Below are 7863 nucleotides of genomic sequence, written 5' to 3' on the forward strand. Positions count from 1 at the left end.
TCAGGAGTGCTGGCGACCCCCGAAGCCAGAGACGCGGGGAGGGCCCTCTGCGTGGACTGCAGGGGAAGAGGGCCTGCAGACTCCTGGATCTCAGACATCCCGCTCCAGGGAGGGTGGGGACAGACTTCAGCTGTTTCCAGGGCAGGCTTGTGATACTTTGTTTCAGCAGCCGGAGGAAATCGGGCAAGGACACAGGGATGCAGCCCCAGCCGGACTGCCTCCTCTGGGCTGGGCCCCGGGTTCCACTTAGACAGACTCCAGGGCTCCTCCGGCGGGGCTGGCCCCGGAGCCTGGGTGCCAAGAGGCTCCTTTCAGGAGTGACTCCAACATTCCTCTTCTGTTTGCAATAAAAACTCTTTAATACGTGATAATGGTTTACAACGTCAATGATTATTTAAAACGCTAGGAAGCAAAACTTTTAAAACGCTTCAGATTGCATTATCCAGAAATAGGCAGCCTGAGTTACTTTACTAGAAGCTCTTGAAACGCTCTCCCCGGAGGGTCCCTGACTGCACCCACGCACACCTAACAGGAAGTTTCAGAGGCGCCGTGACGCGTGAACAGGGAGCACCGCCCGGCCCCCTGCACTTTGCTTGCAGGCCGTTTCTATGCTCCCAAACATGCCTGGATGAACATCAACAAGGCATGTTTCCTCTGGAACCTGTGGGAATCAGTCCTCAAGGAAAATTCCCAGAAGTAGGACTGCCCCATCGCCATTGTTTCTTCTTTTGTGAAGAAGGAAACCGCAGGCCTCCGATGGAATCGGTCGTCTTGGGCCCATGGCAGAAGGCCAAGACTTAATACCTAACCTAACGACACTTCTGACTTCCCCGGAATGTGATCTTGCATCAGCCACCCTGGTATTTCCTGGTCGCCACTGGGGTGATCCTGACTCCTAGACCCCTTCCGTCTCTGGGAGGAGTGTGACCTTGCCTCCAACAATGCGTTCTTTGCTCACAACCCGCTCGTTCCACTCACCTCCACCTTTAAAATCCTTTCCTGTCCTGCAGACCCTTGGAGCTACGCTTTTCTACTGGTGAGGCGGGATGCGGTCCAATTCACTGTAACCGAGCAGGACCCCTCGGGGCCTGCCCAGGACTGAGACAGGCCTTCCTCATATCCTCTGCTTTAGCTCTTCTCTCAAGTACCTGTAGGATAGATGACAGTATTTGATGCACATTTCCTGAGTTTTGCAGATGTGACACCCTCTACCCCCACCAAAAGGAAGATGTTAAGTAAGTGATGACCACGAGCACAGAGCCTGCTGGTGCGTCAGGACTGAGAATGTTGACTCCTGAGACTCCACTCTGTTACCTCATCACCCGCCAATCAGAGAACCCCGTACAAGCTGATCACATACCCTGCAACCCCAATCCTCACCTGGCTTTTTAAAATGCTTTGCCTGGGACATCCCTGGTGGTCCAATGGCTAAGACTCCAGGCTTCTGTTCCAGGGGCCCGGATTTGATTCCTGTTGGGGAACTAGATCCCACACGCCGCAAGGAGGACCTGGCATAGCCAAAGAAATAACTAAAAATTTAAAAAATGTTTTGCTGAAACCCTGGGGGAGCTTGGGGCTTTTTAGAACATGAGCCACACATCTCCTTGCCTGGCCCTGCAAAAAACCTAAATGTTGATACAGCCACTGTAGAAAACAATACGGAGATTCCTTTAAAAACTGAACATGGAATTAGCATGTGACCCAGCAATCCCACTACTGAGCAGATACCCTGAGAAAGCTGTAATTCAAACAGACAAAAAACCCCACAAGTACCCAGTGCTTTACTGGAGTACTGTTCACAGTAATGAGGACCTAGAAGCCACCGAGATGTCAATTGACAGATGAATGGATAAAGATGTGGTACCAGACACAATGGAGTGAAGGAAAGTTGCAAGGCTCGAGGTAGCCTGGAGTTAAAACTCCCCTCCAGGTCCTCCCCACCATTCTATGCAAAACAAAGAACTCTCTCACCCTAACAAAAAATGGACATTAGGTTGGTTACGCCCAGCTCCCAGCCAGTCCAGCCTCTGGCCGATCTCCAAAATTCCTGGCCCCAGCCATTTAAGAGATAACTACTCGGAACAACCTTGGAGAAGAACAGGCTCCCTTAAGACTGTAACTTTCCACATACATGCCTATAGATCTTACTCATTTCTTAGGTTAGTGCAGCAGCTCACTAATCTGACTGCTGCCCCTTCTCGCCTCATTAAAGGTGATCTGTTCCTGTAAAGTGCCGGTCTCATTCTTTTCTGAACTTCGCCTTCTAGCTCCCTTACCCTACACAGAGTGCATGCTAACTTGCTTCAGTCATGTCCAATTCTGCCACCCCATGGACTGTAGTCCACCAGTCTCCTCTGTCCATGAGATTCTCCAGGCAAGAATACTGGAGTGGGTTGCCGTGCCCTCCTCCAGAGGACCTTCCCCATCCAGGGATCGAATCCGAGTCTCTTATGTCTCCTGCACTGACAGGCAGGTTTTTTCCTCCAGCACCACCCGAGAAGCGCACAATGAATTATTACTGAGCCATAAAAAGGGACGAAATTGAGTCCGTGTCAGTGATGCGGGTGAACCTAAAGCTTGTCATGCAGAGTGAAGTAGGTCAGAAAGAAAAACACAAATATTGCATTTTAACGTTTATATACAGAATCTAGAAAAATGGGACTGGTGAACCTACTTACAGAGCACGAACAGGGGCACAGATGCAGAGAGCACACACAGATGCAGAGAGCACACTCGTGGGCACGGAGGGGGAGCTAGGGCAGAGCTGTCTTTTTTAAAAGTCATTTACTGATTTCCATTTTTTTTTTTGTCTATAACTCTTGGCTTATATGATCTTAGTTCCCTAACCAGGGATCTAACCCGTGCCCCCTGCAGTGGAAACACAAAGGCTTAGCCACTGGACCGCCAGGGAAGTCTCCCAGAGCTGTCTTTATAAGGACGTGCCAGGCCCGTCTCCCCACATGCTAAAGGTGGAAGCAGAAGCCCATGTGCAAGCACCAACCTATTATCAGTAGGCAGCATTCATCACACGTCCTTACCGCCAGCGATAAAAGAAGTGTTCACATACTGAGATACGGGGAAGTCATTCTGGCTGATACCTGATTTAAGCTGAACTCAGTGCTAACTAAAGTAGCCTGTTTATGGCCTCTCAAACGCTCATTGCACATCTGCTTTAATTGTTCAAGAAAAGGGCACATTGGCCAAAAGTGAAGAAGGTCCGTGTTGAAGATTAAATGCCTCCTGTCCTGGGACTCCAGCCCTGGTCCTCCCTTGATGCGAAGACTCCCTTCCTAGGTGCGAGGCCAGGCTGATCTGCCGTGTATGTGCTGATCTGTGTGTGTGTACGTGTGTGTGTGTGTTTCCTGGAAATATATCCCTGACTTGTTTAATGTTCTTTGTTCTGACAAGATATAGAACTGCTGGAAACCCTGCTTCTCTGCAGTGCTTCCTCAGAGTCACCCGAGAAGCGGGCTTCCAAGCTAATCCTCAGTTTGGCTCAAATAAAGCCCTTTTCCATTTGTATTGTAGACCGTTTATTGATTTGTCAGTTGACACCCAGCCTGTGCTGACGGCAGCGCTCTGCCCTCACCTCGGCCTGCCTGATTGCTCCCCAATCTCCCCCCAGAGTCCCTCCAGCACTGGAGACAGGCTGTTCAGAGAGCAAGCAGAACACTTCTCCTCTGAGTCCTGTCTGCTGACCTTTGACGCTAGACAAAAGCAGGGTCAGGGACTTTCTTCCCTGGAGGTCCAGTGATTAGGACTCCACGCTTCCAACGGAAGGGCTTGGGTTTGGTCCCTGATTGGCGAACTAGGATCTCACATGCTGTGTTGCAGGGCCAAAAAAAGAAAAAACAAGTGAAATCAGCAAAAAGAAAGAAAAATCCACCTGTAACACTGACCCACCAGTGCAACATCCAAGACCTTCTTTTTCTCACGGATTAATATAGATTTCACCATTTGGCTAAGGAAGTGAATCTCAGGAAGGCTAGAGGTGTAAATCAACCAGCGTGGGGTAGGATAGATCACACTCAGATGCCTCCCTGCCTCCATTTGGTGTCTGGGTCTCACTCGCTTCCACAGGAGCACCGAGTCATGTTCCCCAGCCCCTCCAAAAAAAAAAACAGGTATGTTTAAGTCCTAGCCGCCAGCACCTCCGAAGTTGGGAGCGCAGTGTGAGAAGCCTGGTCAGGCACCGAGACCCGGAGCGTGTCTTAACTTCCGCAGAAGCGAAGCTGCACACCCCTCTCGCTGTACTGATCATGGCGACATCAGATGCGTTCCTCCGGCCTTTTGAGTTTAAGGCAGACAGTTTGGTCTCTGCTTTTCCCTAGAGTGTTCATTGGTGATCTAAGCTGACATAAAACGCTATATCCTTATTATTCATCTTTCCTAATTGCTCCTCACATCTCTTAGATGGAGGGTGATAAAACTTCAATGCTCAGATTTTTACTCAGTGATTCATGTGGCCTGTAGAATAAGCAAATGATTTTCCTCCACAAACTTGGACTGCATCGTTTTTTCCCTACCTAATAAGTTGGTTGACTATGCCAACCATTGTTTTAAATTTAATAGTACCATACTCCCTAAGCGTGATAAATGCAGCCTGGCTTCTCTCTTTTCTTTAACTTGCCCCTGAGTCAGCTACAAGAAATGACTCTGACCCATAAAATCGTTATGCTCACAAAGCAAACAGAAGGTCTAATCCTCCTTAAGATTCTTCACTAGGTCTCCCTGCTTCCTGGATTGGATTCAGATTTCTGGATCTCACGTTCAAGGCCACTTGCCAGTTTGCCAACATCTGCTTCAGGCTATTTATTCAAGACAGAATATAAGTGTGAATGTCAGACATCAACTCTTAGCAAGACCTGAAGATGTACCTTCTGCCGAGAAGAAAACATTTCGCAGAAACAATGGTGGATCAAGACTCTAGAAAGGTGTATGTTCCTCTCACTGCCAAGATAAAATTTCATAATTGACTCCTGAGTTCATTTCTAACTTCCCTCCAGCAGAAGTTCTACTTGAATGACATCTGAAGGATCAGACATAAATACAGAACTGTCTGGTAAGGATGGTTAGGTCTGGGCCAATTTGCAGAACTGCTTCAGAACTGATGATCATCCAAAATTACTCCCCTTGAGGACACTTCCTCCTAGAAACAGTCGAGGGTACTCCGGGTAAACGTGGACCAACTGAAAAAGCTAACATCCCAGGATGAAGTGTGACCTGGAGCGTTGGGTGCAGCACGCGATACAGCACAAGCTGAAATTTCTCCTCCTCAAAGCTGACGTGTGTGTGTGTGTGTGTGTGTGTGTGTGTGCGCGCGCGCGCGCGCGTGCGCGCCCTGAGGCATATCCAGCTCTTTGCAGCACCAGGCTCCTCTGCCCATGGAATTTCCCAGGCAAGAATACTGGAGCAGTTTGCCATTCCCCTCAGGGGATCTCTCCAACCCAGGGATTGAACCCAAGACTCTAGAGTTTCTTGCATAGACAGGCAGATTCTTTACCACTAGCGCCACCTGGGAAGCCTAAAGCTAACCTAAGTATTTTCCAATTGTTTAGGCTTTTAATATACTAGAGCTGTACTGCCCGGCATGGCAGACCATGTGTGCCTACCTAAATTTAAGTTAATTCAAATGTAAAATTTAGCCCCTCCGTTGCACTGGCCATGTTCCACGGACTCCATTGACACGGAGGCCTCATGGCTACCGGAGTAAAACACAGATGGAGAACATTTCCATCATAGACAGATGAACTGGACAACACTGTTGAAGTCTCCATTCCCAGGCATACTGCAAATGATTCCACCCTCAAGGAGGCCACTTTGGCATAAAGATCCTTCTGAGCCGAAGACAACCAGGAAACAGCAGCCACCGGAGACGCTCTCTGCCCTCCACTGACAGCCTGCTGAGGGGCTGGCCCTCTGTCCCACCAGGAAGGGAAGGACAACCTGTGCCTCCGGAGGCGGTGACCGAGCCAGGGTGTCGGACAGACTAAGCCTCAGCGGGGAGCCCATCCCCCGTAGTGTCCCCAGGCCCTGCCTCTCCACAGTGTTCCACCCCTGAAAGCCCAAAGCCTGTTCCCTTTGTCTCGTCACTTCTCCACAGTTTCCCATCTTCTGTTAAAGTGGCATATATACCCGCCCCCTCCTAATCATACTGCTTCTTTGGGTCTTTTTTTTTTCTATGAAGGTCTCCTTTCATGGGAGAAAAGTTAAAATATTAACAACAAGTAAAATTTGTCTTTCCTCCTGTTCATCTGTCTTCTGTCAGTTTGATTCTCAGCCTTGTACCCTAATGGGCAGAGGAATGGCTTTCTTGGCTCCGTTACACAATTTGCCAAGAATAACTGAGAAACACAGCCTACTTTAGCAGAGGCTGAAACTCTGAGGTTGATGGAGCTTATGTGTCTTAGGTACAGAGGGTATGTCCACTCCAGTGACATCACCCAGCCACCCTTCTAGGCGGTTTCTGTAATTTTATTTTGGATAAAAACTTCAATTGAAAAAGATGTAGGGGAGGTATTTGAACCTTATTTGGCACTTGCTCCATTTAAATCCTAGATTACTGACAAAACCCAACCACATTTCTGTTCCTCTTACAGGACTTCAAAACAATATTATAAATCACAAACTAAATCAAAGATAAAATATAAGCAAAATGTATTACTAGATTAAGCATGTATGTTTTGAGAGCTGACAGAAACATTAGAGGCTATCTAATCTAATTCCAGTTTTTGGTGATGAAAACTCTATGACTCAGAAAGTCTAGACATCTCTCCCAAATTGTCCAAGCCATTGTGCAGGAGTTAGATATCTTATATCCAGACTTAACGCAGCTTGTGTTTTTTCTTTGTGTTGTCACATGCTAGTAAAGAAATGATCAAAATTTTCCAAGCCAGGCTTCAGCAATACCTGAACTGTGAACTTCCTGATGTTCAAGCTGGTTTTAGAAAAGGCAGAGGAACTAGAAATCAAATTGCCAACATCTGCTGGGTCATGGAAAAAGCAAGAGAGTTCAGAAAAACATCTATTTATGCTTTATTGACTATGCCAAAGCCTTTGTCTGTGTGGATCACAATAAACTGTGGAAAATTCTGAAAGAGATGGGAATACCAGACCATCTGACTTGCCTCTTGAGAAACCTATATGCAGGTCAGGAAGCAACAGTTAGAACTGGACATGGAACAACGGACTGGTTCCAAATAGGAAAAGGAGTTCGTCAAGGCTGTATATTGTCACCCTGCTTATTTAACTTATATGCAGAGTACATCATGAGAAACGCTGGACTGGAAGAAGCACAAGCTGGAATCAAGATTGCTGGGAGAAATATCAATAACCTCAGATATGCAGATGATACCACCCTTATGGCAGAAAGTGAAGAGGAACTCAAAAGCCTCTTGATGAAAGTGAAAGTGGAGAGTGAAAAAGTTGGCTTCAAGCTCAACATTCAGAAAACGAAGATCATGGCATCCGGTCCCATCACTTCATGGCAAATAGATGGGGAAACAGTGGAAACAGTGTCAGACTTTATTTTTCTGGGCTCCAAAATCACTGCAGATGGTGACTGCAGCCATGAAATTAAAAGACGCTTACTCCTTGGAAGGAAAGTTATGACCAACCTAGATAGCATATTCAAAAGCAGAGACATTACTTTGCCAACAAAGGTTCATCTAGTCAAGGCTATGGTTTTTCCTGTGGTCATGTATGGATGTGAGAGTTGGACTGTGAGGAAGGCTGAGCACCGAAGAATTGATGCTTTTGAACTGTGGTGTTGGAGAAGACTCTTGAGAGTCCCTTGGACTGCAAGGAGATCCAACCAGTCCATTGTGAAGGAGATCAGCCCTGGGATTTCTTTGGAAGGAATGA

Source organism: Bos javanicus, chromosome 12 (genome assembly GCF_032452875.1).
Source record: "Bos javanicus breed banteng chromosome 12, ARS-OSU_banteng_1.0, whole genome shotgun sequence".
Classification (NCBI taxonomy): domain Eukaryota; kingdom Metazoa; phylum Chordata; class Mammalia; order Artiodactyla; family Bovidae; genus Bos; species Bos javanicus.